This window comes from Neomonachus schauinslandi, chromosome 13 (assembly GCF_002201575.2).
Source record: "Neomonachus schauinslandi chromosome 13, ASM220157v2, whole genome shotgun sequence".
NCBI lineage: Eukaryota > Metazoa > Chordata > Mammalia > Carnivora > Phocidae > Neomonachus > Neomonachus schauinslandi.
Window position 1 is genome coordinate 80,098,201 of NC_058415.1, and position 10,406 is coordinate 80,108,606.

Here is a 10,406-nt window from a genome sequence, read left to right on the forward strand (position 1 = left end):
CTCTGGTTTAAAAATCCACTGATTCTGGGTCCAATCCACAAAGGATGTGGGGTCTGTAAAAACCATTCTCTGGCCCCACCTCGGTCCCAACCATCCTGTCCTCTCTGTCCCCAAAATAAAGCAGTGTAAGTGAACAAGCAACCTGACCTCACTCTCTTCATGTGTCACTTCCTGTTTTCAAATTAATGAGCTCATTTGGTGGAAATTTACCAAGGGAAATAGTTTAATTTTGGAAAGTACCAAAAACTTATCTGTAGTCATTTGGCTTATTTTGGGGGGCTCTTGAAATTGAGGGGGCATCACCAGAGGACCTCTGAGGGCTCAGGGAACAGCACAGCTGAAGAAATTGAAAGCCAAGCCCCAGGAGGCTGAACCTGACTCAGAAAGGAAATGAGACCTTTTGGAGACCACTCATCTCTACCCAGTAGAGAAAAAAAATTTTTTTCTAAAAATAAGTTTAAAAAGAAATGTAGTCCATCTGGCTAAGCCCTAAGATCTGGTGGTCTGAGAGCAAGGCCTTGACTGAGGAACAAGAAAGCAAATGGGGGAAGTGGGGAATGTCTGAGCCTCCGCGGCCCCTTTCACATCCCTCTCTGCTGTGTTTGTCCTAGGAGGCACCAAAAGGCTCCAAAAGGATGGGGGTTTTGTCCCCATCCTTCAGCCATCGGGCTCTTGATGTCGACGCTGCCTGCCTGGCCTCGAAGCCTTGTGGGCCTGTGGCTCCTGAAAGGTACCGTGTACTGAATGGTCAGAGGACTCTGGATAGTTACAGTTTTGTGAGTTGTGTTGGGCTGGTAGAGCACAAGTCACAAGCCCCTAAGTGTCTTCCCTCTCCTGGCCTCCCCTATTTCCAAGAGCAGAGATCTTTAATCCCTTCTAAGACGGAGAATAGAAAACTGGCGAAAACTGACAAAGCTCTGACAATTTGGTGCTGGGAGGAAAAGAAGCTGTACCTTCCTTCTCTCTGCCCCCACCTGAAAATCTGTAGTGATATTGGAGTATATTTTGATGTATTGGAATGAGCACTGGACTAGGAGTCAGACTTATGTTCTGTTTGTTTTTTCCTTGCCTCTAAACCAGTTGTTTGGGGGAAGGGGGAGTCAGAAGATGACTAAACGAATGCTTAAATAATAGTTCAAAAAATAACAGTTCATAGATTTTTTTGATAGAGGAAAATGACCTTAAAGATCATAGAATGTGTTGGGTTTTTCAAACTTTGTATTAGCTGTAGGACTGTGTCTTTGAATGTTTTCTGTCATGGAACCCAAATATATAAACCTGCTAGAGGCAGAGATGCTCTGTTAAGCAGAGCAGGTGGCCCAGAGCCTGTGCACGGGGCTTCTGTCCTCCCTATCCTGACCTCTGGGCTCCAGGAACATGGTTTAAAAATCATGGACCTAATGAGATGTGCTCAGGTTCCCAAATGTGGAAACTGGGATCCTCTCCTGATCTGACCTGCCTCTGCTATCCCAGCCCGTTCAACCTACACTCTGACAACTGTGCCTTTGCACGTGCTGTGGTTCAGGCTGCTGGTGAGCCAGGGCATTAGAGGAGGGAAACATTACCCTGGCCTGGGTCATTGGCCTTCTGGAAGAAGGCAGAATCAGACTGCAGCCTAAGTAAGCCTCTGGAGGATTGGGGTTTGTGGCCATGGTAAAAATGATCATAAGAGTGGGACAGATGCCCTCGGATCCTTTGCACACCATCACCTCCAGTTTACGAATTCCAGGCTTTGGGTACAGGTAGGTGAAGTGGGGTTACCAGACTCTTCATTCTGGTTCAGTATGCCAGCCCCCTCTCCAGCCCCTTAACTCTTGACATTGCTTCAACCAGAGACAGATTGAGGTCTTCTTTAGTGAGAGGAGAGGAGCTTAGTCATTGGCTCCATTTAGGGGTCAGGAGGAGTCTTCCTAAGGGCAGGTTGGGAGAGGAGAAGGAAATCAGAGAGTCTATCCTAGGGGGAGGTGGCGGGGGGAGGGATAGACGATGGGTCACAGTTGCTGCAGACATTTTCATTGATTTCACTTGAACACTCACACTGTGTTAGGCCATAAGCTAGGCCCTGTGCTGTAGCTGTGAGTGAGGCAGACGCGGCTCCTGGCCCCACCACGGCTACCTCCTAGATGTGCATGAGCTAGCTGCGAGAATGCAGTCAGCTACTGACAGCCATTTGGGCATGCCTCTATTTGTCATCAACCCTTAAAATGTGGAGCCCAAAATGGGCTATACTCCCTCTCCTTATAAACACTGAGTACTCCCAACTTTGCCCTTCTATGCTTTCTTCTCTTTGCCAGCAACACGCTTTGTCTGTTACAGCTTGTGTTTAGTAAAAACAGTTAGTGGAATGCCTGGGTGGCTCTGTCCATCCGACTCTTGATTTCTGCCCAGGTCTTGATCTTGGGGTCCTGGGATTGAGCCCCGTGTCAGGCTCCCTGCTCAGCGGGGAGTCTGCTTGAGGATTCGCTCTCCTTCTCCCACTCCCCCTGCTCACCTTCTCTCTCTCTCAAATAAATAAATAAATCTTTAAAAAAAAACAGTGACCAACTTTCCTGTTAGCATTATCTTAATCTCCTCTGATAACTGCCGATTCCTGAGCCAAGAAATTTAATTAAATGGATGATTTCAGGTTAGTCACCTAGGAGAGTAGGAGACCAAATTATACTGGGTTCCTCAATCCAAATTCAATACTTCCCGAGGGTAACTTACATACCAGTGATATCAACAACAAAATGAAGATATACACCAAATGATCTTGTGAAAGCTGTAGCCCTATAGTATATCCCCTCTGCCTTGGTGTGATGATTAAAAATGCCCCACGTTTCCTTCTGTTATTCTCTATCTTGGTTCTTAATACACTTATAATGACTGGCAATTTACACAATGTGCCTGTTTATAAAGTTTTTTTCTTTCTGCTCCACTAGAATATATGAATTATAAGGAATATAGGACATTAAGTTAATTAAATCCATTAAAGTAGAGCTGTATTTGGTTTCTTCATTATTGTTTCCCCTGGCTTAGCACAGAGGAGGCATTCAATAAACATTTGTTCAGTGGGTGACTAACATGCAAGGCACTCTCCATAAACATATTTAGTTAAGGGGAACACCGTTGATGATTTTACCATCATCAAAAAACATTTAAGTATCTTTGACTTGGCCGTTTTTAGGGTGTTGTGAAGAGAGAGATAGCATTCTAACAAAAATCCGAAAAGAAACCTGGGGTTGTTTGTTGAAGGGAGTTTCTATGTCGTGTGATTTTCACTTTCTCAACCGATTTCCAGATTTTAAGGTGAGCAACAGAGTGCCTCTGAAGTTCTTTGAACTGTAGACATCAGAGGTGTCCCTAGGGTTTTTCCAATTATTTGTGGGACTGGCCACTTTGAAACTGAGATGGGAATTTCAATTTATGATAAAAGTGCCAATGACACTCATGGGAATAGTGATGTGGTTGAGGCAAAGAGCTTGGCTGATGGACCCTTTGATCCCTTTGACAAGCTCCCAAGATGCCAATAACAAGCAAGGCAAACATCTTTGGAATAAATACTAGTCAATCTACTCCTTCTCTTTGCTCTCTCTGGTCACCTGTGTGCACTGCTCTAAGAGATTGGTTTTATCCGTGTTAAATTTCTTCTTTTGTGGACTCTGGCAACAAAGATTCTCCTAAAGGTGGATACCCCAGGCCTCCAAGGCCTTTTTCTGGGCTACAGAATTACTGCTCTTCCTTTACACATACTTGTGTGAGATTGGGTTTCTCGGGCCTTTGGCTGGTGCAGAGCAAGAATAACTCAATGTTTGAGCTCAACAGCAGTCAACATCAGGCTGAGAACGGACGTAGCCTGGAGGTCTTCAGCTCGCTTTGTCCTGAGGACTCGGCCTGAGAGAGAAAAATAGTGGGGAGAGTTTTTGCTAAGGAATCAGAACTGTGAGGAAAGTCCCTCCTATCCTTGGGTCTCATTTTTCCCATCTGCGAAGTGGGAGAATTACCTCAGAGGAATCCTTCACAGCAAGCCCTGGTGCTAGAGAAGGGGTAAACTCTCCCACCTGTCTGGGGGCTGCTCTCCCCACCTGGGCCAGGAACCCCAATAATGGATGCTGGAAGATTCCACCAGATGCCTCGTCTTTTTGGACTCCAGACTTTTTTTTTTTTTTTTTTTTTAAGAGAAAGCAATGTGAAAAACCTCCTCTAATGAATTTCTTTCAGAGCTCAAGCCAGATGAATTCCCAGCACAAGCCAAGACTTGGAAACAAGAATGTGGGGTGGGGAGTAAGAGGCGAAGAACTGGGGCTACACCTTGTACTCCCTCAAAAAAATGCCGAAGCTGGTGGCTGGGCAGGGCTGTGAATGTGGGGTTGGTATTCGCCCATCTCTTCTGACCTTCTTATCTTACAAAAGGGAAAATGGGGTCCAGAGAGGGGGACGAGCTTGCACAGTAAGTCACAGGTCTTCCTCCATGTTTTGGTGTTCCTTGGTCCCAAGATGTCTCAATAATACCCGTCCTTTCTTGTTTCTGCATTCATTTCTCCTTGGTGGCTCTCCATAAGACTGAATTTCCCGAAGGCCTGGGAGCAGGGCATATTCATCTGTGTAGCCCCCTTTTGCCCAGCCTACATGCTATACACAATGGGGGCCTAGTAAATATCTATTATGAGGGATTGATTTGCCATCTTAAGAGGATCCAGGGACAGTAGGAAAATGTCAGTCTTACCTTTCACACATGTAGGTTCCCAAAATGTATTTTAACAAATCCATTTTTAGCTTATACCAGGACCCCATTTGCTCATTTTATTTTATCATTATTTTTTAAAGTAGGTTCTACACACCACAACATGGGGATTGAACTCACAACCCCTAGACCAAGGATTGCATGCTCTACCGACTAAGCCAGACAGGTGCCCCCTATTTGCTCATTTTAAAAAGAACCATAGTATATACATTCCACAACACCTTCTGAGAAGATCATTGCCTTAATCATTTTGGAGCTATAATTGAGGCATTTTTGAAATGCAAAATCAAATAGATAAGAAAAGCCATTTTGTCCAGCTGCCATCCTTGGTTACAATCTTTGGTAACCAGTGTCCAGCCGCATGGCCGGAGCCTGGGGTAGGGTCCACAGTTCTCTCTGCCCCTCTGATGACCAAAACTGGAGCTGCCCAGGGAGGTTGGGGGCCCGGGCACCAGCTTCTGCCCAGTCCTGCTTCTCCTTTCATAGAGAACATGTCTGCACAAGAGCCCCCCTGAACCACCTTGGAGCCCCTCCAAGGACAGACCTGGAGACCAGCCAGGAGGGAAAGTGCTCCTGGGAAGGACATATTTATGGGAAGCAGAGACCACGGCATACAGGCACACACATGCAAATGCTTGCAGGATGGCCAGATTGTCCAGGGTTTGAAGGGAAACTGGAAATCGGGATTGGATGTAGAATGTCTTGAGTTTTAGAATACATCATGAGCCAGAAACCAGACCCAAACTGGGTGAGTGTCCCCACAAACTATGTCTGTGGGCCATTATTTGTGACCTCCGATTAGAGCCTGGCACACCACATGCATGACCCAAGCAGATGAGCTAACGTCCTGCACACAGCTCACCCAGACTTTGCACATTGTATGTGCTTATCCAGGTGCAGACCTTGCAAGCACGTGACGGAGACGGGTCGTCAAACATTTACATATGCATGCTATCTCCAGGATGTCATTTTAATATGGTCACTTTCCAGCTGAGGAGACTGAGAGTCGGAGATCTCCAAAGTCGTGGAGCTCGTGGGTGGCTGGACTTGCATCCCAGGCTGCCTGACAGCAAAGTCGGTGTTCTGAACGGCCGGTGATACAAACTGCCTCCCAGATGTTTGTACTCCCAACTGAAATGCCCGCTAATCCGCATCCCTTGCTAAACTCAGCTCCCTGTGCTCAGGGACTGTGTTTTCTTTGTTGTTGCATTCCCACCCCCTAGCACTGTGCCCAGTGGAACACAGAAAATGCTCAATAAGTACTTGGGGGGTTGCCTACAGGCAAACAAACAAGTGTGCCCATAGAGGCACATATAACCCGCGTACAGTCACGTAACTCCACTGTGCCCGGGAGCACCTGAAGAGTCCCACAGGAACATCACCCACCCCCATCCCCTACCTCCCAGGGCATCCAACCCAGCTGGGCCTCCCTGAGTCCCCCTGCCAGCCTTGCCCAAAGCCTTCACAAATTGTTTCCTGGAAATCTCAAGGCGGCTGTGGTGTTCTTTTTCCCTAACTCAGGAGACAACTCAGCAGTTTTGTTTTTCAAAGTCTGGGACTCATAAACCTGGAATCCTTGCTTCGTTTTTTTCCCACTAGAATTTTCCTTGGCTGGGTGCCTTTTGCCAGGGCCTTAGCCAAGAGGTTACACTCAGCATGCCCTCTGCCGGGCTCCATCCTCCCAACCCAGTGGGCAGTTGCAGAGAGCGAAAGAGGGGACCTGCCTCAGGTACAATCACTTTACAGATGGGGAAACTGAGTCAGACGGTGCTAATGGGGAGAGGTTGGGGAAGGTAGGCTCATTCTAAGTATGTGCCAATGCATACTACTATTAACTACTTTGTAGTTTGTTTTTTTTTAATTGTTGAAAATAATAAAAGAAGAAATAGCTTCCAGAGCTCAGACATGGCAGAGAAAGGCCCTCTGCTCTCACTGGCCTCTGTGTGGGCGTCAGGGGTTTGGGAAATTCATCAGATTCGACTTTATCCTTGAATCCCTATCACATTTAATTGGCAAGGAAACCAAGACACAGAGATGTTGGGGGGAAGGAGATGGAGGAATATTCTTGGAGCATCTGCTATGTGATAGCTATGCTTACAAATTCCCTCTTGCTTACTCTTCACGGCACCATTGTTGCCGAGGTAAGTGGTTTTTGTTTCCATTTTACAGATTAACACATAGAGGCTGAGGGAGGTCTCAAGATTAGGTAAGGGTAAGGGGAAAGCTGGGATTTGAATCCAAACCTGCTGTTTTCTTGGCTTTGCAGCCTCCTGGATTTTTCCCATTTGGCTTCAAAAGGCCCAGGGTGAAGACTTTGTAGGCGGGCTCATGGAGGCAAGGTTTCCATGGCCCTCCTGCTCAGAAAGGGACACCTCTCTCCTTGGCCTCTTCAAGAGGGCAGTTTGGGGCCATGGGGAGATGGGTTGAGCAGCCCCATCAAGCTTGAAGCTGAGGGCCTCAGGGCTGAAAGGAGGGTGCTGGGACTGGCAGCTGTGCCAAGTGCCCTTAACTAAGAGTAAAAACAGGATTGGATGGCTTTATAAACTGAACTCATGAGAAGTTCCAAAGGGCAAGAGTTTTCCTGGAAAAGAAAGCAAGTCCTGGAAGGTTTTTGTTTTGTTTTTCTTCTTAATGGGACCCGGGTTAATGACTCAAGGAAATGAGCACATTTCACCAAGAATTAGTCACTGCCCTTCTAAACCCATCGTCCATCTTGCTTCTCTGTTCAAAACCTTCAAAACTCATTTCCTGTAGGCAAAAATCCAAACCCCTTATCTTGTTCATTTTGGGTCTGGCTTGGCTTAATCTTTCACTTGTCTTGTTTAAACAAACTACCTAGTGGCGTCTGTACACACGTCCTTGATTCCACCACTGGACATTTAGTCATATAATTCCCTCTCTCTTTCATTTCAGCTTATGGATATCTTAGTCTTTCTTTAAGACCCAGCTCAGAGCTGCCTTCTCCGTGGATCCTTCCCTATGGTGTCCAACAGGAACTCGGCTGCCTTGTGCTAACCTTATGGATACATGTTCTAGTTCTCCTAATAGACTGAAACTCTTGAGAAACACACACACATAGACACACACATGTACCCTTCATTACTGCTTAGCCGTATGGTGCTATAGAAAGAAACTTGAGGCCCTTGGTGCTGCCAATAGATTAGAGTTGAACAAAGATTGTGTTGGAGTGAGCAAATGCATGTCTCCCTTTCATGAGTCAAGAAAGGGGAGCTCTTTACACTTGGAACTAATATCACATTGTTAATTACCCTGAGAGAGAGAGAGAGAGAGAGAGAGAGATGCTCCATGGAGTCTACTCAGAGAGCTTAATGTGTGCTCACCTTGAGATGGGGAGATAGGTGGCCTGGCTTCTGACAGCCACCAGAGAGTCTAAAGGATGAGAGATTGGTGCCATCTTGGGCAAACAAGACAAAGGAGAGGTGGCACTGCTCAGATCAGCCTGAATGCCTCAAGATGGTTTGTGCAAAGGATGTTGTTCCCATGGACTAGAAGTTAGCCATGCACTAGAAGAACTGATGTGAAAGCCTCTCAGGTGTGTCTAACGGGGTGGGGGCGGTGGGGGAGGCTAGCTGAAGGTATTGCTGGATTTTTAGGACTGCAGAAGGAGTGAAGAATGGGATACAAGGCAGTGCCATGCCCACATAATGGGGAGGTCCTCAGGGCTTATGGGAGGAGTGTCTGGAAAATCCATGGATGTGTCTACACAAGAGTCAGCTTTAAAGCCATCATATGATAGCATTGGTCAGGTAAGATCTCTCCTGCTCTCCTTTCTTCTGCCTCTCCTCACCTCCCCAACCCCCCACCCCTATAGCCCTGGAGAAGTCAGAAGTCACATTTAGCAAACTGGGGAGAGAAGTCTGGGGAAAATAAAGAAGCAGCTGTCCCTGCCCCTATCCCCAACTGTAGGGGTCCTACCTGCAGCAAGCCCCAGTTGGAAGAAAAGATTGAATTTTAAATCAAATTTGGAATTTTGCTTTTGTATGGGACTGAGTTATTTATGAATAGGGTTTGTTTGGTGACTGAAGTGATCACAGGACTTTTTATTTCCTGAGAGTGATCAGAAAAGTTGTAGGATGCGGGGCGCCTGGGTGGCTCAGTCATTAGGCGTCTGCCTTTGGCTCAGGTCATGATCCCAGGGTCCTGGGATCGAGCCCCACATCGAGCCCTGCATTGAGCCCTGCATCGGGCTCCCTGCTCAGTGGGAAGCCTGCTTCTCCCTCTCTCACTCCCCCTGCTTGTGTTCCCTCTCTCTCTGTCTCTCTCTCTGTCAAACAAATAAATAAAATCTTAAAAAAAAAAAAAAAGAAAGAAAAGTTGTAGGATGCTTGAGTTCTCATTAAAGGGCAGAGAAAGGGCATCTCCCCATTGGGGGGTTGGGAAACGAAATTAAGTTGATTTATGATTATACACTGTGAGTTTTATTTACTCAATGTATTGATCCTCTTTGCTATTATAAAATGGGTTGGCTTCTTCGGTTATATTTTTCTAATTGGCGGTGTTTGCTTCTATCTTCCAAAGCAATTAAGTCCCTGTGCTCACCTTAGATAAAGTCGCTTAACAGCACTGAGATTTCACTGTGCTTCAGTCTTCAGATCCCTATCTTGACTGGATTTTAAGGAGCCTCATGTCCACAGGTCAACGGACTCGGTTATCAGTGGTCCTTTGTTGCACATTCCTATATGAAAATCAAATTCTGATTCTGATGTTCTATTATATGTAATAGACCTTAATTTATATCTCCCCTGTACCAGGTCTTGTGCTTAAGGATACAGAGAGGAACAAGACACAGCCCCAGTCCTCAAAGTTCTCACTCACATAGGAATGAAGGGACATGGATAAGCCATCAGGACATTCAGTGTATGGTAAGTATTCCACACAAGTGTGTTTGCAGAGAATGACTTATTGGAGATTTTACCAAGCCTATCCCCTGATGCTGCCACAATGCTTGGCCTATGGTAGGCATTCTGCCCTGGGCCATGCACTTATTTTGCAAAGGCCAGCTCTTCCAGGAAGACTTCCTGGCTTAGTTCTACTTCCACCCCGATTGCTTCTTTACTCTGCCATCTCAGCACTTTGCAATTCAGCCTTGCGTTCACTTACCCTGGAGCTGTAAATATATTGAACAAACATAACCTGCAAGATGCAGTGACATGCAACTTATCCTAGGCCGTTCCAAAGAGTTGGAGCTGGGATCTGAATCAGACGGTTTGACACCTGCTTCTCACCCACAGACAGTCATTACAGAATGGCAATCACGGGGCCCTGTGTGTGTAACACTATCATAAGCATTTTTCCAGGTCCCTACCTAGTCTTTATAATGACTCCCTTCAGAGGCGTCATAATATTTCATAGAATGTGTGTAATCATTTCTACGTCTTCAGGCCATCACTTCGTATATCGTACTTAATGTATCGTCACTAGCTTATGGTGCATTGCTTTATTTACCACAAGCTTACACTCATGTATCCGATCGCTGTTTGATAGCTCTACATGGGTATCTACAAGACTTCTCATGGAAACATAACAAGCTCTTCTCCTATTCTCTTCTAGATGGCTTCCCAGGGCTGCCAGAACAGAGTATCACACACTGGATGGCTTAAAACAACAAAAATTTATTCTCCCACAGTTCAGGAGATTAGAAGTCTGAACTCGAGGTGTCGGC

At 46.2% G+C, this 10,406-nt stretch overlaps 1 long non-coding RNA gene across 1 annotated transcript; it reads left to right on the plus strand.

The window, feature by feature from the left end:
- The first annotated feature begins 6,296 nt into the window (after nucleotides 1-6,296).
- On the plus strand, nucleotides 6,297-9,539 carry LOC110581862. The gene is made up of 3 exons (XR_002480409.1): nucleotides 6,297-6,452; nucleotides 6,893-6,929; nucleotides 9,496-9,539. It is a non-coding gene; the product is annotated as an uncharacterized LOC110581862 (long non-coding RNA).
- The last annotated feature ends 867 nt before the right edge of the window (nucleotides 9,540-10,406 follow it).